The sequence below is a fragment of the Silene latifolia genome, chromosome 8 (assembly GCF_048544455.1).
Source record: "Silene latifolia isolate original U9 population chromosome 8, ASM4854445v1, whole genome shotgun sequence".
NCBI classification, from domain to species: domain Eukaryota; kingdom Viridiplantae; phylum Streptophyta; class Magnoliopsida; order Caryophyllales; family Caryophyllaceae; genus Silene; species Silene latifolia.
In genome coordinates, this window is record NC_133533.1 from 38,321,902 (window position 1) to 38,346,312 (window position 24,411).

Sequence of the window (24,411 nt, forward strand, 5' to 3'; positions counted from 1 at the left end):
AGCCCATGATGTGGGCATTGTATTTGAAGCTCTTTGTACCTCTCCCAAGCCTCATATAAGCTCTCAAGAGCTTGTTGACGGAATCCGGTAATTTGGCTCCTCAAAGTTTGAGTTTTCTCCGGTGGAAAAAACTTTTGATAAAAAGCAAGATGCAAAGTCTCCCAATTGGTGATTCCCATGGCGGTGAGGTCAAGGCTATTGATCCAAAGCTTGGCCTTGTCTTTCAAAGAGAAAGGGAAAAGTATTTCCCTTATTTGGGCTTGGGTGACGCCCGTTTGACGGATCATGGAGCAATAGTCACAAAAATATTGCACATGCAAATTGGGATCCTCCAAAGGACTTCCCCCAAATTTCTTCCTCTCCACAAGGCTAATGAAAGCCGGCTTGATCTCGAAGTCCGGCGCGGTGATTTGAGTAGTTGTGATTCCGGCCGGAAGCATGGCCGCGGCGGGCTTTGAGTGATCGGAAAGTTTCACCATCTTTTTGGTAGTTGATGGTGGTGGTGGTGGAGTTGATGAGCTAGAAACCTCCTCCTCTTCAAGAACCTCTAGATTGTCTAAGTAAGACTTTCTAGCACTTTCAACTTGTATGGGAGAAGTGGCTTCTTTCACTTCCTTCCAAAAACGTCGTCTTCTCCTAAAGGTTTTCTCGGGATCGGAATCCGGTGAAAGCAATTCTCCACTACGAGAGGACCTGGGCATAAGATAACAATTTCTAGGAAAATGATAAGTAACGGTCTCAAGGAACAAGTGTTCCTCAAGACAAAAATAAAACAAGATAAAAATCGATAATTCAAAATGCAATAAAACCGTTTCCCCGGCAACGGCGCCAAAATTTGATAGGCTTGTCGCGCACCTATGCAAAAATAATATTTATACCCTAAACACAAATAAATGTAGTGGTAGGGGTCGAACCACAAGGAAACGGGAATTACGTTGTGAATTGTTATGGGTAGATTTTTTATCAAGGTCGATTTCGTTTTTGGTTGGGTTTGTTTGATTGATGATTAACAAAAATTGTGATGTAAATTATATAATAAAAAGAGAGTCTAAGGGTTCGGGTTGTTGGAGCTTGTGTCCTCCACAAATTAGTGTGATAACATTTATAAATCTCTTATAGGTTCACAAGGGTATACTTCGTATTTTATCAGTTGATTAACGATTACCTAATAACGGTTGGCTTGCTAGAAAGTTTGACGTTATTATCATACTGATGGCGGTGATCAACTGGTCCCTAAAAGTCACACCTAAAGGATGTGTTTGAGAGATGTGATTATGGAAATGTAATCACATTGATGCCTGACTAAAAGGTTAGTCCAAGTATTTGACTAAACAGTTAGTCAATGTGTTGATGAGACCATTATTTAATGCCGATTAAATAATATTAGCTGAGACGAATTAAGTTGTTAATTTTTAAATTGAATATAAACTGTTATATTTAATTAATGTATATAATGTTAGCTGGAACGAATTAAGATGTTAATTCGTAATTAAATGTAATCGGTTATATTTAATTAGCTAATTATAAATATGCGATATTTATAGTTAAAGTATATTTTACATGAGATTGTTATAATATATGTTGTCAGGCCGGATTTAATAAATCGACTACAATCAGTTATGTATGGACTTATTAAAACGGGACAACATATATGACAATTAATAAAATGTACACAATATATATATATAATTTTAGAATAACCGAAAATTAGAGGATTTTATCCTGATTTGTGGTTGTTGTTAAAACCGAAAAAGGGAAAGAAATATCTCCCATATATACTCCAACCTACACGGTTTGAGAGGAGGAGAAAAAGATCATTTTTCTTAACCTAGCACACTCTCATCAAAAATACACAAAACCCTAAAAATTAATCAGTTAATTGGGGATTGATTCTAGCAAAGAACAAAGGCATATCTCATATCATCTTGGGTGCAACTGATAGGAGAATATCATTGCGATATTGTTCATAGGCCATATTAGCTAGGACCGAAGGTTATTTCTTAATTCTCTACTTTTTGTTTATGTAATTTATTTTATGACTCGTATTCATCATAATAAATTCGTTATAATCCTAAATTATAAGGGAAGTATACCGATATTTCCTACAAGTGGTATCAGAGCCAAGGCCACGATTTTATTTTGATGATTTTTATAATTGAATTTAAGCAAAATTTGAAAAGAATTTCGAAAAAGAGAAAAAAAAAAAAATAGGGTTCGGCCGAAAATTTTTTTTGCCGAGAGAAATTTTTTTTTTTGCCGGATTGATTTTCTGGTTTTCATGTTTGTATTTCCATTTTGAATCATTCATTTTGTTGTTTTAATAAGTTAAAATGATTAAATGATGAATTTGTAGATGTTTGATTTAATGAGGATTAAATTAAAATGTAAATAGAGATTGTTTCCTGATGACAAATTGTTTTTGCTACATAGTTTTTGGCAAACATATTAATTTAACATTCAAATAAATTGTGATGATCGATTAATCATGATTTAGATGTTCCTTTTTAATAAGTTAAATTGAATCATCAAGTTTGAATATATGATTAGATTAAAAATATGATTTTGCCAATCTTGTTCTAATAGAAACCATAAACGATTTGTCCATCTAATTTTTGTTTTAGGGCATTATGCCGCAAAAGAAAAAAAAAGGGCTGTTTTGTTTTTTTGGGCAATTGGCGAAATAAAAAAAAAATTGCTGTTTTTTATTTTTGGCGAGAGCCAAAAGAAAAAAAAAAGGAGAGTTTTTTGTTTTGCTGAAATCCCGTGAGCATTATATTTTTAAAAAAAAAAAATTTTTGTTGTTCTTGGCCAATAATTAGAATTACACATTAAATTTATAATGTATGATAAATTATTGTGAAGCGGTTCACAAATTTTTAGATACCTAATTATTTTAAAGAAGTTTAAAATATTGTTGGATTAATTCATATTACAAGATTAATATGAATTTAGATTGGAATTAATGTGATTAATTGAGGAATTGTCACTTAATTTGATCATTTAAATAGGTGGTTTGGGAAATTAATCTACATAATTAAGGAATTATGTCTTGTATGTTTAATTTTTTTAAGTTGATGCATTTTTTTGTTGAATGAATCGTTGAATGGATTTATTTACGTATTTTTGCAATCGGTTGTAATTTGTAATACCTAGTGTGGCCTTAGTTAAATTATGTTTTCGTAATGATGGAAACATAATTTTTAATGTAATTTGAGATCTCGTATCTCCGTTTGGTTTTCTTTATTTATTACGGTTTTGAAATTAGCATGTAAATAGGTTTATTATGTAATTTTAATTGTAATTTTAAAGAAGACTAAAGATGGAGATTGGAGCTCACTCCCGCTACATGGACCAAGATGGAACATCAAGACAAGCTTCTCGGGTCCAAGGATGGATTCCAAAATTGTATTTAATGTTCATTTTGGTAGATAGGCCACACTAGGACTTTATTTTGTTTTACGTTTTACCGTTCTTATTGCTTTTCATTCACATGCAAGTTAGTGCATCATTTTCCGCCTAAAACCAAACCACCTACTAAAATGCATGAAAATTGACTCATATAGATTGAATGTTAGTTTTCATAGACATACAGATGTCACTCAGTTTAAGCCATCACCTTAGTTTATTCATTCACGCATGCTAGATATTAGTTCACTTAAAATGAATTAAAATTTAGTTGATGGGATCTTCCTCTAAAACGGAAATTGAGACTAGTCTTCATAAGGGCAAATAACTATGAATCCCTTCTTCGTCGGTAGGCATATAGGACCTTACTCTTCATATGACCCCTTCTACGTTGGGTAAGTAGTTTGTGTTGACTTAGTTTATCTCAACATTATAGTCCGAAGAGTTTCTCGTGATTATAATGGACTAAAGATAGAATTTACAGAAATTTATCGACCAAGAATTCTAAAGGTAGAATTAGCCAAGAGGTTGGCTTATCAATTTACAGATAATTGAGTCTTGGGATCATTTATATAATTTTTGAGGGAGGTCAATTGTATAAATGCTTGAGTCTTAGCTTATAACAGTTTTGCATAAAGACTTAAATCATAACGATGCATATGCTTATTATTTTTATTCTTCTTTTCGCAGTGTAGAATACGTTTATTTTGATAATATTGTTGCAACAAATGGCTGGAAATAACGAAATTCCAATGTCGAGTGCCACACTTGGACGCGAGTCCTGGCTTAAAATTTTCATGGACAACATGAATCAGTTCACACGTCTGAAAAATGACGGGTCCAACTTTCCGGACTGGGAGGCAGCACTACGGAATGCTGCCATTGTTGACGGTAAGCTCAGGTACTTAACTGAGCCAATACCGGTAAACCCAGGCCCCAATGCAGAAGTTAACGAGTCACTTGCTTATAGTGATTTCGTTATGGAAGCGGGTGCGATAAAGAACGTACTCATCTTTGCAATGGAAACCAATTTGCAGAGACACTTCATTGCCCAAGGTGCAAACAAGATTTTCACCACGCTCACTAACGAGTTCTCAAAAGCACCGAGAATCGTTACTTATGAGCATACCTGTCACTTCTTTGATGCGAAACTCCAGAAGGGCCAACCGGTTAGCCCACACATTCTTAACATGATTGAGAATGTCGAGAAATTGGAGGCACTTGATTGCAAAATCAGTGAGAGCATAGTCATTGACCGAATGCTTCATTCACTTCATGATGGTTTTGCCCTTTTCAGGGCAAATTACTACATGAATGACTTGAAGAAAAGTCCTCATGAGCTACACTCACTTCTCGTACAGACCGAGAAGGATATGAAATTGAGTGGGAGCATGAAGCAGGATGTTCTCATGATTTCCAACAAGAATAAGGGTAAGGGCAAAGCTCCAGGCGACCTAACTGTAGGTAAGCCAAAGTTTAAGAAGCCAGGAAACGGTAAGAGTGGGCCTGGTAAGACTAGTGGCTCACTAGGCAAGGCAAAGAGCAAGGGCGGTGACATTGAGTGCCACCATTGTCACAAGACTAGACATTGGAGGAGGAACTGTCCCGTGTACCGTGAGGACATAAAAGCAGGCCGCGTCGCTCCTGTTGGTATGTCATCTTATATTCATATGATTGAGATTAACCATGCAAGTTTCGGAACTTGGGTACTTGATACTGGTTGTGGTTCTCATATGTGTAATCATTTGCAGGGCCTAAAAAACATCACACCTCTCGGAAAGGGTGATGTGGACCTACGAGTCGGGAATGGAGCTAGAGTTGCTGCAGTCTCGAAGGGAACATACGTAATCCAACTCCCTAGTGGTTTTGAGTTATTTTTATATAACTGTTACTATATACCCAGTTTGTCTAAGAACATTATTTCTGTTTCCGTACTTGATAAGGACGGTTTTTCATTTTCAATAAAGGATAATAGCTGTATTTTCTCTTTCAATGAAATGATTTATGGCAAAGCAGTTTCCATGAATGGAATTTACACCTTAGGTCAAACTACGGATATATTACACGTGAATAATAAGAAATTAAAGGTTGGTGACAAAGATCAAACCTATCTATGGCATTGTCCAATGGGACACATAAATGAAAAACGTGTAAAGAAACTCGTCGAGAATGGGACTATTCCCGCATTCGATTTTTCTACTTTTGGCACGTGTGAATCATGTCTCATTGGCAAAATGACTCGAATTTCCTTCAAAGGTGTTGGAATGCGCGCTAGTAACCTATTAGGACTCATACATACTGATGTATGTGGACCTATGTGAATTACCACTAGAGATGGCTATAGATATTTTATCACTTTCACGGACGATTTGAGTAGATACGGATATGTCTACTTAATGAAGCATAAAAGTGAGTCCTTTGAGAAATTCAAGGAATACCAGAATAAGGTTGAGAACCAACTGGGTAGAAAGGTTAAGGCACTCCGTTCAGATCGGGGTGACGAATATCTTTCAAATGAGTTTGATCAAGACCTTAAAGACTGTGGAATCGTTTTACAGTTAACTCCACCTGGAACACCTCAATTAAATGGTGTGTCCGAACGGAGAAATCGAACATTACTTGATATGGTTCGATCCATGATGAGTCACACGGTAGTACCTGATTCATTATGGGGTTTTGCTCTTTTGTCAGCTGCTCTTATACTTAACCGAAGTCCGACCAAAGCTGTCGACAAGACTCCATATGAAATGTGGAAGGGAACGGTCCCTAACTTGTCCTTTATTCGGGTTTGGGGCTGCGAGGCTTATGTGAAGTGGAGACACGAGGATAAGCTCGGCCCGCGATCGGTCAAGACATACTTTATTGGTTATCCAAAAGGAATGTTTGGTCATTACTTCTATTCGCCTACCGAACATCGAGTTTTTGTTGCGGCTAGTGCAAAGTTCTTAGAGAAAGAATTTCTCGAGAACAAGACAAGTAATAGAACCTTCGAGCTGTCGGAGATTCCAGAACCAACAACCGAGGAACGGATGAAGGAAGTTGTTCCTTCAACTGATGATACGGTTAATATTCCTCAGGAACCCAGGAGGTCGGGTAGAGTCTCTAATCCTCCGGACAGATACATTGGTATGGTCGAGGAAAGTGACGTTTTGCTCCTAGAGAGCAATGAACCCGCTACCTATAAAGTTGCAATGGCCTATTCCGACTCAAAGCTATGGCTCGAAGCCATGCAATCCGAGATGGACTCCATGTATGAGAATGACGTATGGGATCTTGTTGATTTACCTAATAAGGTAAAACCTCTACAGTGCAAATGGCTTTACAAAATAAAGCACTCTTTAGACGCGCAACCAGATACCTATAAGGCACGACTAGTGGAAAAAGGTTTCACTCAAGTGCACGGATTGCATTATGATGAAATTTTTGCACCCGTAGTAATGCTGCGTTCCATTCGGATTATCTTAGCGATTGCCGCTTTTCATGACTATGAAATTTGGCAAATGGATGTGAAAACCGCCTTCTTAAACGGTTATTTGGAGGAAGAGTTGTACATGGTACAACCCGAAGGTTTCATAGATCCTGTAAATCCTAAGAAAGTATGCAAGTTTAAGCGTTCCATTTATGGACTTAAGCAAGCTTCTCAGAGTTGGAATCATCGTTTCGACCAGGTGATAAAAGAGTATGGTTTCACTCGATCGGTCGAGGAACCATGCTTATATATCAAGTCAAGTGGGAGCAAGATTGTTTTCTTGATATTGTATGTCGATGACATACTCTTGATTGGGAATGACATTCCTCTCTTATCTTCGGTTAAAGGAGGGTTGAAGAACCATTTCCAGATGAAAGATCTGGGTGAGGCACAACGCATATTGGGAATCCGTATCTACCGAGATAGATCACGACGGACGTTATCACTTAGCTAGGAGTCTTATTTGGATAAGATTCTTGAAAGGTTCAGCATGACCAACTCCAAGAAGGGGAACCTTCCAATGACGTCTGGGATGCAGTTGAGCAAGTCTCAGTCACCCACGACGCCTGAAGGGATTGAGCGCATGAGTCGTGTTCCTTATGCATCGGCTATAGGATCAATCATGTATGCCATGATATGCACACGTCCAGACGTGGCATATGCATTGAGTATGACGAGTCGATACCAAAAGAATCCAGGTGAAACACACTGGATAGCAGTTAAAAACATCCTCAAGTACCTACGGAGGACTAAGGATTGGGTATTGACTTATGGAGGAGATACTAAGATATGCGCAATCGGTTACGCAGATGCTAGCTTCCAAACGGATCGGGATGATTCAAAATCTCAGTCCGGGTTCGTCTTCACTCTTAATGGTGCTGCGGTCAGCTGGAAGAGTTCCAAACAGGATGTTGTAGCAGATTCTACCACTGAATCCGAGTACTATGCCGCTTCGGAAGCAGCAAAGGAAGCTATATGGATGCGTCAATTCTTACAAGGACTTACGATAGTTCCTAGTTTGAATGACCCGATCACCATCTATTGTGACAATAGAGGTGCCATCTTCCAGGCTAAGGAGCCTAAGTCTAGCAACAAATCTAGACATGTACATCGGAAAGCTCACCTGATCCGTGATTACGTGGAGCAAGAAGAGATAGTGATTGACAAGATAGCTTCGGATGACAACATCGCGGACCCTCTCACTAAACCGTTGAATTATGATAAGCATATAGGGCACGTTATTTCCATGGGAATTAAACGTGTTCCTGAGTTGTAGTAGTTGATTATGGATTTGATACATTATCTTTTTCATATACTATTTATAACTTCATCGTTTTATTATAATATTTTGTTTTTCATGTGGATTGTACCGACAACATTGAACGCCACAAAGTGAACTGAATTACATTATATTTGTTTTGGTCCGTAATCGCCCATATGAGCTGATAACTCTGGCTGTTATATTGTGCAGTCGATTGATGGTGGGTTCAACGAGCCATAAGTAAAATAGTTGACTGATCGATCACAGATACGAGTTATAACGATATCTCGTAGGACAAAATTTGTGACAACGTAATGGAGTCCTAAATGTTTAAAAACATTCGGTGCCAGGTCGTGGATTGGACGTCCATTGTGTTCCTAGAGTCGATTCTTTTGACTATCGATTGTCTCTTGAGATTAAGGCAGTTTTTGGGTGACTTTGGTTTCTTTCTCATGGTCTCGCCGTGAATCGGAGACTAAGTAGATTTTTTCTCGGTCATTTCATACTTTGTGCTTATATCTGCAGGATTCGAGTTGAGGAAAATATCCAACCTTTATCAGGTTTAGTTATTTCTCAGGGCCACTCGAGGAGTTGTAACTGAAATGCATGGCCATGCCCGAATGATGATTCGTTTATCAGTTAAGTTACTCTCTAGCCGGGGAAACCACTCTTGATATTGATCACTTGTAAAATACGACCTTTGTGAATACGGATTTTGCAAATTGTTTTACATTGAGTGGGAGAAATTTTAGGATATGAGAATCGGTTATCGCACATACACTTGTGAGGACAAGTGGGAGTTTGTTGGAGCTTGTGTCCTCCACAAATTAGTGTGATAACATTTATAAATCTCTTATAGGTTCACAAGGGTATACTTCGTATTTTATCAGTTGATTAACGATTACCTAATAACGGTTGGCTTGCTAGAAAGTTTGACGTTATTATCATACTGATGGCGGTGATCAACTGGTCCCTAAAAGTCACACCTAAAGGATGTGTTTGAGAGATGTGATTATGGAAATGTAATCACATTGATGCCTGACTAAAAGGTTAGTCCAAGTATTTGACTAAACAGTTAGTCAATGTGTTGATGAGACGATTATTTAATGCCGATTAAATAATATTAGCTGAGACGAATTAAGTTGTTAATTCGTAAATTGAATATAAACTGTTATATTTAATTAATGTATATAATGTTAGCTGGAACGAATTAAGATGTTAATTCGTAATTAAATGTAATCGGTTATATTTAATTAGCTAATTATAAATATGCGATATTTATAGTTGAAGTATATTTTACACGAGATTGTTATAATATATGTTGTCAGGCCGGATTTAATAAATCGACTACAATCAGTTATGTATGGACTTATTAAAACGGGACAACATATATGACAATTAATAAAATGTACACATTATATATATAGTTTTAGAATAACCGAAAATTAGAGGATTTTATCCTGATTTGTGGTTGTTGCTAAAACCGAAAAAGGGAAAGAAATATCTCCCATATATACTCCAACCTACACGGTTTGAGAGGAGGAGAAAAAGATCATTTTTCTTAACCTAATTTGAACCTAGCACACTCTCATCAAAAATACACAAAACCCTAAAAATTAATCAGTTAATTGGGGATTGATTCTAGCAAAGAACAAAGGCATATCTCATATCATCTTGGGTGCAACTGATAGGAGAATATCATTGCGATATTGTTCATGGGCCATATTAGCTAGGACCGAAGGTTATTTCTTAATTCTCTACTTTTTGTTTATGTAATTTATTTTATGACTCGTATTCGTCATAATAAATTCGTTATAATCCTTAATTATAAGGGAAGTATACCGATATTTCCTACACGGGCCACACATGCAAAGGTAAACATATGATCATGATAAACTTGGTACTAATAACATTGTCAATTGCTTAGGTTTAGAGACACCCACCTTACGATATTAGTGTCAACCATAGACCGGGTCCTAGAGAAACTCTCATCCATGACTAGGTCGTCCTACTATACATGCTTAGTCTAATTCAATTCCGTGCCTCTCGACTTATAGAACGAATGAACAAACTTAATCAATTGAATAAGGCCTTAAACAAAGATTAAACGTTATGGCACAAGCATGTGATAGAAGCAATATGAACAATATTATTATTAACCTATTTTATCTTGTTACATATTTGATTATTGCATGGCTCCCCTAGCCCTTAGACTAAGAGAATTAGCTACTCATGTTAAGGTGTAAATTGTAAGTTATATTAAGAGAAATGATAAACATGATTAAATGATTTATATGAACTAGATGTTTTAACGTGTAAAAGAAATTAAACTAAGGTAGTGTAAATGAAGCGCTTAATTATAAACTAATATAAACTAAATAGATATGTGAAAATGTAAACTATATAGAAATACCTTAAGGAGATGAACTTGAATGGAAGAATAATATATAACCAAATGCTTGAAAATGAATTAAGAACCAAATGTTTAAGAACTAAAGGATTAACTAATTTGTAAACTAATATGAAAACTATTGAGAGAGATTATATTGCTTAAGGCTATGAGGAATAAAAGTGAGACGTAAAAATTCGATCCCTAAAGCCTTGGAATACCTCTCCTATTTATAGGAGAGGAGAGTGAAACGTAAATCACCAAGATGCATGCAACCCCGATCGGGGCCACCCCACCCCGACCGGGGTCGTGTGTTTCCGAGTATTTTTGCTTAATTCCTCACTTAATTGCTTGAGGAATCCTAAGAGCGTGATTAATGACCCTTAATGCACCCGGGTAAATGCTCCATCTATCATCTTTAGAGCTCCCAAAAAGCATCCTAAGCATGTTGGAATCTTATGCTTTCCACCTTGACTTGGACTTGAACATTGGGCTTTGACTTTGATTGTTAGCAATATTTGCGTTACACATGTTAATCCATCAATTTCTCCATGCAAAACCCAATCCAATGCTCCATGCTTAGTCCAACACTTGGTCTTGATTAGCTTAGTGAACTTGGTGTATAAAATGATAGGAAAAAGCCTCTAAATGCTTAGATTCCTACAAAACCGTAACAAACACAACAATACACCTAGAACACAAGATTAGCTCAAAAATATACTAATTAAAGTATGATGAACAATAGAAACCGAGCTAAAATGAGGGGTAAAAGTATGTAAATTATGCACTTATCAATCTACCATAGATACCTTCCGAGCGTGGCCACGCATTTCCAGTTCATTACTCCTCGAGTGGCCCTGAGATATTGTTTTAACCCTGACAAGGGGGTGGATAATTCCTATCGCACTTATTCCCTTCGACTAGCCACAGCCATCATAACCCAAAATATGCCCATTTGACCCCATTTACGAAGGTCGTAGTAACACAAATCAAAGTTAATCTGAAACTGTGCCACCTTAGGTGAACAGTCTTTAGTCAAAAGAATCGACTCATTATAATACTATAGTAGCTCTCGCCACGACCAGGCTATATAAATTTGCCAGAACTCTATAAGCGGTCATAAGGCCCGACAAAGTGTTCCTAACAGTCTGCCTATGTGATCGACTAGTCATCTCACATGACTCTATGGCACTTGAACTTGCCATCAATCGCATCATACTCTAGTTACTTCGAGACGTCACCTTATACAAGTGACTATGGGCGAATACCATGTTAATCCGGGTTCAATTTAACGGGGTTCAATATTGTCTCTACAACCCGTTTGGATGTAACAAAGTATATAAAAGGAGTTTTCAGATTTAAAAACTCGAACGACAAATGTGATTATCACATATGAATAGTCAATACCTGATTACTACTTCATATTTTTATAATCCATTTTTATCTCATATGTAGTTGTTCATCTCAATGCAATTGAAATGACATATGACATGACTCATCATGTTAAGCCCATGAGAAGGCTTTGGTTAGTAGGTTTTATCAACTTCTTGTACCTTACTCAACCTTACTACATACTCGTTTTCCTTTGTAATGTATACATTTGCATTACAAAACTTTCTGAGTACGTGTCTAGATCCAATTTAGACATAGGCCTTCTAGCCTTAAAATAGCTCCCACTGTTTTCACAGTGTGCGGGACTCATCCTTCTTGCACATCTCATGATTGCAAGTGTACTCAATTTCCGTTGTAAATATCTCTCATTGTTCTTTATTGCCTAGAACGATTCTAGCAAATCTATTTCTTAAATAACATAGCCACAATGGTTCCTTAACCATCTTCACGTGTTTTGAATACGGTTTTTGTCCGAAACCTTACGCAATCTTCATTGTCATTCGTGTAACATCCTTACACAAATTAGTTAATTGCATCAAAAACATTTAACTTGCCATCCGTAATGCTTCCTCAAGCACTTAAGAATAATCTATATGGCTACTTGGTAACTATTACTTAAATTCGATTTTGAACCAATTCATCATACTCAAAGTATATGAAGTGTTATACATCATTACTTATTTAATTGATCCGGCAACGGAAGCAAATGGAATCAATCAAATATGTTCAATTTGATTGAACTAGTCATGAATCTTATCAACATAAGACTTCTTATTTGACGCTAATATCATGTGGATTTATCTACATAAATCTGGATATTAAAGATGTATAATATTACTCCAAGTCTTAAATCATTCCCAATGATCAATATGTCATCCATATATTAGACTAATTAAAATTTCCGTAACTCCCACTAAACTCCATGTATAAATACAACTTCTCGACTTATCGAGAAAAGTTTTATAACATGATCAAAATATTGATTCCAACTCATTTATGTCCTACTTAAGACCCTCTCTTAAGTTTCTCATTATCTTAGGATTGCAAGAATCTACAAAACTCAAGACATGTATTGAATACATTCCTTCTAATTGAAGAAGTGGGTTTTAGATTCACTCGTTATATGTATATCATCATAATGAAACACAATTCCTAAGAAAATCCGAATAGTGCAAAACACTTTGCAACTAATCAAGCTTTGAATTCCATTCGGAATTTATTTCGGATTTTCATGGCTCTAAGCCTTATATTGAGTTGTGACTTAAACACTCTCATGTAAGTCATATATTCATTACTTTCCAGAAGTAATTTGAATCAAACAATTTCTTTGTAAGTTGTAAGCTCTTTACTTTCTTAAAAGTAACATGAATTCATTATCTTCAACAAGTGATGAATTTAACCTCCTAGGTTTCGAAGAAACAATGTTTTTCATAGAACGTCTCATGTAGCCAAGAAAGACCAGTTTCTTGCGACATATAATTTTTGACACAATTCTGACACAATTCTCTTGTGGCTCTTGAATAGACACAATTCTCTTGTGGCTCTTGAATATTTTCTCCCACTCTGTCTTCTAGGAATAAACTTGTATTCTAGAAAGACAGCTTCACGAGCCATAAACTCGTTGTATTATAGTAATAAAAATGAGCATTTGTTTCTCTTGAAAAACTTACAAACATGGTACACTACAATTTCATATCTCATATGATTCGTTTTAGATTTAGTGGAAAAATAATTTAGACAAAATGATAAAATTTCCAAAAGGATCAACTAACTCAAAGTAACTTGATTGAAGTCCAAAACATATCGAATAGCGTTTGATTACTTTATTCAACCACATATTATCCCATAATGCGTGCTAATGTAGACACCTCATTTCTGCACCTCCCGCAAACCACCCGGTGATGATTGGGCCGCATGTTTGGTACGCGGAACGATTTGTGACAGTTCGTAAGTTTATCGTCAAGTGATCGCTCAAACACTTGTGTCCACCTCATGGTTGTCATCTAGGTGTCATTACGGTCGTTTTGGCAGTAATTAGAGTACATTTGGAGTTCGGGCCTAAAACCGTCTTCATTTCCTAAAACCGTCAAATCCCGAGTCAAAAGCAATGTGCTTGTCTACCTAAGGTTAGGATGTCATAAAATGTTGAGATTATATCTCATTTTGAGTCCCATGTCACTTCTTTGGGCTAAACATAAAGTTTACATTACAAAATGTGGATTTCATTTAGTTAAAATGACAACCCGACCTTTAGGCCCGTTTTACGAGGTGATAACAACTTTTTCCGGTCTAGCCTATTTCACAGAAAGTTCTTTATCTCTTTCTTAGCTTTCCAACGCCACCGAAATCAGCTCAATCCGAGTCTTGTAGAGAAAGTTATGCCTGAAATATGACAGACTGTCAAACGCGCTTTCTTGCGCCGGAGGAACCCGCTGAGGAAAGGACGCAGCAAGTGCTGCGCCTCTTCCAAGGGACGCAGCACCTGCTGCGCCTTTTCCTCAAGGTTTTCTTTTTGTCCAAGTTTCCGCGTTTAACCTAAGTCGGTTGTTTTCGGATCTTTCTCTCCTTTCCTAAACCCTAATTCCGTGAGTAGTATAAATAGAGACCTTCGGTCTCATATATTTCTCACGCGAGTGTCCGCCCTTCTCTTCTCCCTTTGCATTCTAAGTCCACGTTCTTACTTATTGGCGCCTACGTGCTTGAACATTCGACCACGTAAGCTCGGATCCTTCTGAGTACCAGCCTCGTTTGCATGACCGACCAATTTGACCAACTCCACAATCAATCAACTTAATTAATCTTAATCGTTCTCCTCTTACGAGGGCACTTTCGTTACATTCGAGTCGAGCATCACTAATCGATAACTTAGTTCATCTCGTTTCGTCAAACATGTAAGTCTGAGGGTGTATAATCCCTATTTTATTTATTGTTCTTTATTTTTGTATTAATAATGCAAGGTTTATGTCGAAAGTATTTCTTAAAACCGATTTATAAAACCATGCTTTAAATCCCTTTTACGAATTACCATAAGATGACCGTCGAGAAAGGACGCAGCAACTGCTGCGCCTCTTCGAAGGGACGCAGTACCTGCTGCGCCTCTTTGTGAGGCTGCCGCAGTTCCTTCTTCCTTTCTTCTTCCTTCGTCTTCTGTTAATTTCGTCTCTTGTTTTCTTTCGTCTTTTCTTATTTCATTCACATGATAATTTAACATATTTGTTCATCATCATTAGCATATAATTCATCTCTTAAATTCCCGACTTAAATCCCAAGTAATTAATATTTGCGGGTTTTCGTCATTAAAGTCAAATTCGGGTTTTAGAGATTCGATTCATCCATATTGAGTCTCTGGAATTCGTCATTGATATATTTTCATTCGTTATTCATCGTTGCCGTCATTAATTCATCATTAATAGTTTGTTTAACCTAATTAATTTGTTTGGTTTGTTATTCTCATTATTAATCCTTCTAATCTTGTAATTAATTCGTTCGCATTCCGTCTCATCCGTGTTTTATTGCTTTCATGACCATTAATCATATGTAAATAACATGCTAATCACTTTCATCCGAGTCAATTATCATAATCCATCATTAAATTCACCAAACGAATATTAACAACATGCAGTTCCGGCTTCACAGCCAGAACTCACCCTTGGAACAGACGCAGCGTCTGCTGCGCCTCTTCCAAAGGGCGCGGTCCTGCTGCGCCTGTTCCAGGTTGATTTCTGTCTCTGAACTTCCGTTCTGCCTTGACCTAATTAATTAGTTTTCGTATATAATTAACTATTAACCGTATTATCGCCTAATTCCTGTTCGTTAATTCATTTATTTATTCTTTCTCAAATTATCCGTTTTAAATGTATTTTCGACATAAAACATTTAATCCCATTGTAATTATTGTAATTTTTCTTTATTGTATTCATTGTATTTATTGTATCCCTTGCATGCCTTCACATGTAATTGAACTTAAATCCCGACTTCGACCTAATTGTATGCTAAAACTACTTGTTCACTGACTTAGTCTAAATTCTTCACATGTTAGGATTAAAACGTTGGATGTTGCATTGCATGCATATAATCAACAGTATATCAAGTATAGACGATTTTCCCTAATCATTAGTAGAGGCCGCTATCGAGGCGGGCGGGATTAGGTGTTTGATCAAAAGAGCTTCCTAATACGTACCCTCACCCCTTACTCCAGATCTCTGTGAACATCCGTGTTCATTGGCATCCACGAGAGTCATTCTAGACATAGAATGCTAAGGGTAACGAGTTCTTGGTGTTCATGTCACTACTTTGTGTCTTGACATGACACGAGGTATTCGAACGGTTTCCAATTTTCCACAATAAATTGGTGGCGACTCCACAAATGCAAACGCTGTTTCCCAAGCGCCCCGTGGCCCATGTCCACGCTTTGGCGACTCACGTGGGGATAATACACTTACGTGTACCCAAAAGGGTGAAACTTGAACAAGGTTAGGGAATAGTTTGTACAAGACAATTGTCGGTTTTCATAACTCGGTCTTCCTAGACGTTTCATTCGGCCTTCCTAGGCCCAACCCAACCCATTCGACCAATTGTCCCGTCCAAACGGTCCTAATTCTTATTTGGGCCTAAGGATGGATAGTGATTGACGCCATCCATACCATGGTACTTACTCCTGTTTGTGTCAAGGACTTTCACTACTCGAGGAAATGGACTAGGAATCTGCCTTACTCTTGTTTGGTACGAGCCTCTCCACAGACCCCGGGTTTGATTGTTCGGTATGGCAACCCACCTTTTAAACCAAAACCCTTTTAAATGCACTCAGCATCCCGTTATAATGCCTGTATAAATGCTTGTATGTGATCACCATTTTCTAAACGAAACCATGACGAATTTTGTGAAAATCAAAACCTCTTTCAAAATGTAAAATTTTCGAAATAGGCCAATATTAACGCAAAACCAGTCAAAACTCTGTCCAAATGTCAAGTCAAACTTCGGGCGTAAAACCCATTTCATAACTAAATACAAAACAACAACAAAAAAACGAAAAAAGCCCAAAAAAAATAACCAAAAAAAAAACAAAAAAAGTCGGAAAAAGATAAAAGAGAAAACCAAAATATTTTTCCAACCATGTAAATGTGAATATGTAAATTCAATTGGGCTAAGTTAGAGTCAAAATTCAAACCGACTATGTCCTAGTCGGAACTCTGTCGAGTCATGAACCCGTCTTCCTTTACATTTTGGGTCTTTTCAAAATTCGAGCCAAGTCCTAAGGCGGCACTCCGTTATTTTGGACCCCTTACCCCAATTCGGTTAGGATCTAAACATTTCCACACCTCGACTCACACACTCGAGGCTAACACATCGAGTCATTCCAATATCCGCTTCTTGAATTCTCCTAATGACACGTTCGGGACACACATACCCGAACCTCGAGTCAAGTCCGTCTTAAACACACGTCTTAGAATTAACATGTGTCATCAATTCCGTCAATAAAGTCAATCATATAAGGGTCACTCCGTCAAAATCAACACTCGAGTCTAAATTAAAGTCAAGCACCGTGAATTCAAACACGAGAAGTCGCTCACGACGTTTCCCGAATTCACAAGTCAAGTCTAGATTTGTCATCTTGTCCCTTCTTTTGTTTGTTGCCTTAGTATGCGTGATCCCATGTCGAGTCGAGTTGTAATGCGCGTCATTTCTGTCGAACATGAATCCAGCAAGTTCCGTTAGTCAGCAAAGTCACGAAGTAGCTCAAGCCACAATCACCGTGTCTCTCCAAGATGTTTATGCCATGGTCCTAGGAGTTCAAGCTACAATGGAAAATTTGAGCATTCGCGTCCTCACCCTTGAAAATGGAATGGTGGAAAAGAACACACCACCTGGAGAAACCTCTAATCTAGGTCGTCCAAAGCTTACCTCTTGTAATACCCATCGTCCTAGAAAGCCGAAAACAGCTGAAAGGAAACCTGGGAGGCATCAAAGGGTGCTTACTGATTTAGGCATGTCTTATGCCGATGCTTTGAAGAGACTTTCTGCCCAAGGCAAGCTACATCCAATAGGGCCGACTCCGGATCCACCATGAGAGAAACAGGTGAACCTCTGGAAGGGCAACAAATACTGCTTATATCACCAAGGTAGAGGCCATGATATTGAAGAGTGTTTTCTCTTGAAACACACCATCCAAGATATGACCGAAGAGGGCAAGCTTCCTAAGCCACCTTCTGTCGGGCAATCCCAGAAAATCGACCCTCTTGGGTCTAATATCACTAAACACGATGAAGAATCATTCCTAGACTTTTCTCATCTCCTCGATCCTCGTGATGACAAAGAAATCAAAGCGCCGAAGGAGGACGATGTCCAAAGTGGAATGCTCATGCTTTCCAAGATAGAGGGAGCCATTGATACTCTAAACTCTCGGCTTTCCCACATGGGGAATCAATTTACTGAAATGGATAAGAAGCTTGAGACCCAATCTTTCAAAATGAAGAATGTCCAGACAAACCCTCAACCTCATGGTCTCGAGGAGAAAGCAAAAAGTGAGCAATCTATTCCTAGTTCTTTTCATCCAGGAGTCAAAATCAAAGGGAACCTCATGGAGCCTTCGTCAAAGAAATTAAACAACTCTCTGAGGTCATTCACAAATCTAGGAATACCTTATGCCCTAGCCTTGAACAAATTAACCTCTTTAGGTCTTCTTCAACCAATAGGACATACACCAGATCCAGAAAAGAAATTTAAATCGTGGGATGGCAATTCATATTGTCAATACCATAGAGGTAGAGGGCATGGTACCGAAGATTGTTATAAGCTCAAGAATGTCATACAAGATGGGATTGAGGATGGTAGGATTTCTGTTTCGCTCCTAACTTACTCGGGTACAGAAACTAAGCAACCTTATAGGGAGTTCAACATCGCAGATGATTAAAAAGATGAACGATCCACCAATCATTTGGTTAGAAGAAGAAAAATAGATTAACAAATACCCGACCAGTCGAAGGAGGCGACATTGGTTGAGGACGTTATTGATTGTCTACACCCAGTTTACACCTCTCATTTGAAAGGTGGCATCAAAACCGTCAAAGACTTATCGGCAGAGATTGTTCGTATCAATGAAGTCATTCAAAAAGGTTCATCGTACACATCTACACCCAACAATCAAACAATCCGCATTACCGACGTAAAGTTTATAGAACCTTCACCGGAAAGAGGAACTCGGCATTCGAGGTCATTCTCCAATTTAGGCATGCCTTATACGGTAGCCTTTAAAAGACTCTTTGCCAAAGGACTGATCCAACCAATCGGCCCAACCCCAGACCCTAAGTACGAGAGGAGAGGTCGCTTCTGGGATGGTTCTCAATATTGCTTATTCCATAGGGGTAATGGACACGACACTGAAGAATGCTCCAAACTCAAATATACCATCCACTATATGCTCGATCACGGCAAGATATCTTTATCGACCCTCGATCCGTTAAGAGAACAGAATGACCCTCATGGGTGTCTTACTCTTCAAAGACAGGAAGGTCTCTTGGGCCTTTACCCTTCTAGTATTCCCAATGATGAGGACGAGGTGTTCAAATGGATGAATGCTCAAAGCCGGATGTCGAAGCCAGTTGCTGGAAGAGAAAATGTTCAAGCATGGGCCGATGACTACGAGTCTAGGTCTAAGATCGCGTCAAAGTCCGAGTCCGAGTCTTAGGCTTTCTATCTCATATTTGTTCTAGTATCTTTTTTTCATGTCCATTTTCATTCCTAGTGACAACCTGGGGGCTGTCCCACGAGTCACGTGTCTTCTAAAGTCTATGTTAAATACATTTCATTAATTTCAATAAAAGTACACTCTTCAATTCATATATTCTATCCTATCTCCTCTTTTTACCCTTTCCTGTGACAACAAGAATTTATTTGAGACATTCTAAAATGAACAACAACACGTTCCAAGTCGATGTGAGTGCACTTAGATGATGTTCCATTCTAAGTTGTAGAGGACCTGAAACTCCGTGTCCATTTTCTTACCTATTCCATGTCTGGCAATAGAAACCTCACTATAACCCTAGTTTAGCACGGGTCTATCTCAAGAGATTCTAGGATGAATCCAGACCATCTCCCTTGTTTACAATCCATGACGGAAGGCAAGCCCATTCCCCACAATAAACAACCCGTACGTGTTACTAAAGACCAACCCGTTTCACACCAAAAGTGCTAGTCTGACCTAAGTCCATCCAACGAGCCATGATCAAAGACAAAGGCTCAATCGAGAGAAATGACCAAGATTAATATCCAAGACAAAAGATTCAAAAGAAAAAGGCTCAATCGAGCAAGTCAAGTCAATACCCAAGATCAAAGTTATCTTCAAAAACCGGAATCAAGAATCTGAGCAGAAGCCGAGATATGTTACGGACCAAGAATCTGAGTCTGAATCAAGAACAATATTGAGCGGAATAATGCTGAAGTCTATATAGAATCAAGACGTCAATGAAGATGGTCATCTAGCACCCCCACTTAGCCTTTCACACATCACACACCCTAAGTCCTTCTCGAGACCGTTATGGGGAGATAGTTAGGAATTTTGAGAATCCTCTCAAGCTCGTCAAGTATACCCATCCTTTAGGGCCAAGACATGGAAACTTGATCCCACGTCATTTTAACCTACCTTTATGTGCTCGGACTGCATCAAGCCAAGAGACCCCATTTCCAAGCCACATTATAAGCCATAACCCCATAAAGCTTTAACACCACAAAATCAAGCTCCAGAGATTTGTTCATCAAAGCCTCTTATCTCCAAGCTCCACATTCCAAATATCCAATCCAGTTTCACCTTGACCCATACACGGAGTCTTCAAATACTTTTCTACTCAGAACGGGACATACCAATATCATCCTTAGGGTCCACTAAGTGTGCTCACATGACAAGGAAATTTTTACAAAATTAGTTATACCTCTTTGGTCTATGATCAGAGGAAGTTATCTCAAATCAATTCTTCGAGTCACCAAAGGAATATTACCCTTGTGACCCCTGCACTTTAAGGTCCTAACAACATAGCTTAGGCACACACTTGAACTACGAGCATGGTTTGATTTCACCTTTTCAGGTGGATACGTAGGTGATACGTGCATTTTATATAGTCTTTTTAGCCTATTTTATGCACGTACTTCTATGCTTTTATCGTGGTTTTATGCTACAAAATGCCCCGAATATGCTACTTTGGGTTATTTTGTCTTATTTGCAGGAATGGACCCAAAAGTAGTGAAATCAAGCCTTTTACCGTCTTTTGCATGCATTTAGGAGAAGAGTGAAATTGGAGCGGAATTATAGCTGTCGTGGGATGCGTGAAGCTATTTCAGGAGCTAAAAGGACAAGTCAAAGTCAATCTGACGTGATTAATGAGCTGCTGAAGTTAGTATGCACTCGATCGAGTGGTTTTCTAGTTGATCGAGTGGTTTTAGATGCAATAATAAGTCGATCGAGTAGATTTATGGTCGATCGACCAGTTTCATTTATAGCTTTAGTCGATCGAGCACTATTCTTGGTCGATCGAGCTGTTTTGAGCCTGAGTTGCTCGATCGAGTGGTTTTATTCCACTCGATCGAGTGGTTTCGCTGATGGGCTGGACTTTTTAGTTAATTTCCGTCATTAGGTTTATGAATAATCCTATTTTCTTATAAATAGGAGCTAGGACGACACAATTAGCCTTTTAATATTGGTAACCCTTGACCTGGACCGAAAGGTTGGAATAGAAGAGACCCGCAGTGAACAATAGGATGCTTTAGTGAGGGCGAAAGTTAAGCTAATAGCATTTTAGGGCGAATTGAGACCGAAAGGAGATATTCATTGCCCCTTAGACCGACACATCGACTGATTTGTGACCTTAGCTGCAATTGACTGACGTTTATTGATGACCCGAAGTCATAGTTCCTTCCTTTTATTGTTAATTTCTTCAATTTTTATCCCTCTTTAGTTTAGTTCAAAACATTCAAACCCCCACTGTGACATTAGACAGACCGAATTAAATAGATAATTAGCAAAATAGCCTCCCTGTGGAGATCGACCCTACTTGATGCTAGCTTCTGTTAGTTGTATTTAGGTATTTTATTTTTGGTACATAACGACCGTATCAAATTTTGGCGCCGTTGCCGGGGAGGCGACGCTTTTATCTGTTTTATTTTGTTTGTCTTTCGCCTCAAGGGAAGACTAAGTACCTTGAGGCTGTTCTTATCTTTTTCTTTAGTGCTGTTTTGATAGGCCTACAGGTTTATTAGACAGGCTACCGAGGGAGAATATCGAAGGGAAGGCTTAAGTACCTTCGATCCCTTTTGCCGAGATGACATCTGTCTCCCGACTAATCGCTCAGTTTGAAGCCCAAGCTGAAAAACCTGCTAGTTGGGAAAGGAAGAAATCTTGGGGATTTGGTGCTGCTGAGCACAATGCAGCTGTAGTTGTGCCGCCACATCCACCCTATCAATGGCCACCGCAACAAGATCCTCCTAATATACAGAAAGAAGAAATTGCGGAGCTGAAATCTTTATTGGAGACACTTGCATCTCAAATGCAAGAATATGATAGACGTATGGAAGCTCAAATCATTGAGCTAGAGTCTGAAATTGCTCAGTTAGCAGCTGAGTCAGATAATTGGCAACCAGAAGAGGCATAACTTGCTGAGAGCGGTTTTTCCCATGAAAAAACCGTGTTGCCCAATGCTGAGGATGACTTTTATGACTCGGATGACGAATTTCTATCGTATTTCAAGAGTTTATGCGAAGATTTTAGCCCTGTACAGGAGGAATCACTCGATCGAGTGACTAACATTAGTTGATCGAGTGAATTTCCAGGAGAAAGTGCTCGATCGAGTGATATTTCTACTCGATCGAGTGGAAATCAGGAGGAAGGTGGTCGATCGAGTAGTAAATCTGCTCGATCGAGTGAGTTGGCCATTGGGAGCTTTGATTCGTCACTTGGGTTTGTTTTGGGTGACGAGTTTGATGATGATAACGGTTACGGTGAACCTCCCTTATTCACAGCCGAGTCGGATACGCTTGAAGCTGCGATTTACGGGATGGATTCCACTGAGGAGGTTGATGAAGAAGCAGTTGAGACGGTAATTGCTCCTAGCACGGATGAGGTAATACATTCCTTTGTCAGTGATTCCGTCGTTGAGAGCGACCAACCCGAGGTAGTAAACGATAATTTCATTATTGTTTGTTTTAATAGTATTTTGCCTCATATGATTCGTTCTTCTTCTTTTAAAGCTATACCCTCTCACATGTGGACGCGTAATCTAACGAATTTTCACCGTCCTTGTCATCTTAATCTCGTTAATCTGAAACGATACCCTACTTTATTGACAATTGCTCCCGCGCTCCTTTATTTTGTGGATAAATTCAGGAGCTCGCATAGGAAATTTGTTAGGCTTAAACAGTTAAACATTTTTATTTCCTATATTTTTGTTCCACTTTGGTGCTACTTATGCTTCTGTGTAGCACATGCGCAGATGTATGATCTAATGCTGCGCGCTTTGAGCTGTTTTGATTATGACTGATTAGAGAGGCTCAAAGAAAAGAAGGTCGAGCTGGGACCTGTCTGAAGCTAGCGCTATCCGGGAGGCAACCCGGAGATTTAGTTTTAATTTCTATTTCATTTCAGTTGTAATAAACGGTCTTCGTACCATAAACTATTTTAGCATGCTTGTTTTGTTAGTTGCGGGCTGTTTTTATTGCGTTTTGCAGGAATCACGCTGAGGATCACTCGATCGAGTACTTTTTGTACTCAATCGAGCACTTTTGCTGCTAAATCCTCTCGATCGAGTGATTAATCTACTCGATCGACCACCTGCAGAATAGAGAACTACTCGATCGACTGCTATTCCTCTTGATCGAGCAGTTTTAGACGCCCAGTTCACTCGATTGACTACTGTTCGACTGCTATCGAGTGTTTTTGACTTGGATTAGCTTCCTGTGACGGTTTTCCGGGCCTTTAGCAACCTCCCATGTTCATGGTCGGTTTGGGGAGGTCCCTCCTTCACGTATCTTGTAAGCTTTCCGTATTTATTCTCTCTTCCTCCTTTAGTTTGCGTTTCCTTTCCATGTTTTGGTACAATGAGGGCATTGTACGGTTTGGTTTGGGGAGGTTATGCATCCATATCTGTGTCTGCATTTTGTTGTTTATTGCATTTCTGTTTCACGTTTAATTTTCAGTTTGCATTGTTGTTTATTTTTGTTAGAATTCAAAAATTGAAAAAAATGATAAAATTCAAAAATTTCACGTTTAATTTTAGCATATAGGATGAGTCGAACGGTACATTTCAATGATGAAATTGCTCTGCATTTGTCTTTTTGCTTAAGCCTTGCAATAAACTTTTATTCTTATTAGCATTGTCTTTTGCATATCTACGAGTTAATGTTTAATTTAGCTGAACAAATAGACTTGACCTGAAATTTTGGCAACCTACTTATAATTTCTAAGATTTAGAGCCTTATAAACTGGTGTCATTCATGACCGGTTTCATGTAGGAT

General features: G+C 38.4%; 1 non-coding gene across 1 annotated transcript; it reads left to right on the forward strand.

Annotated features, from left to right (window-relative positions):
- On the forward strand, nucleotides 1-107 carry LOC141597734 (small nucleolar RNA R71). Its single transcript, XR_012522954.1, has one exon. It is a non-coding gene; the product is annotated as a small nucleolar RNA R71 (small nucleolar RNA).
- Nucleotides 108-24,411: the final 24,304 nt, after the last annotated feature.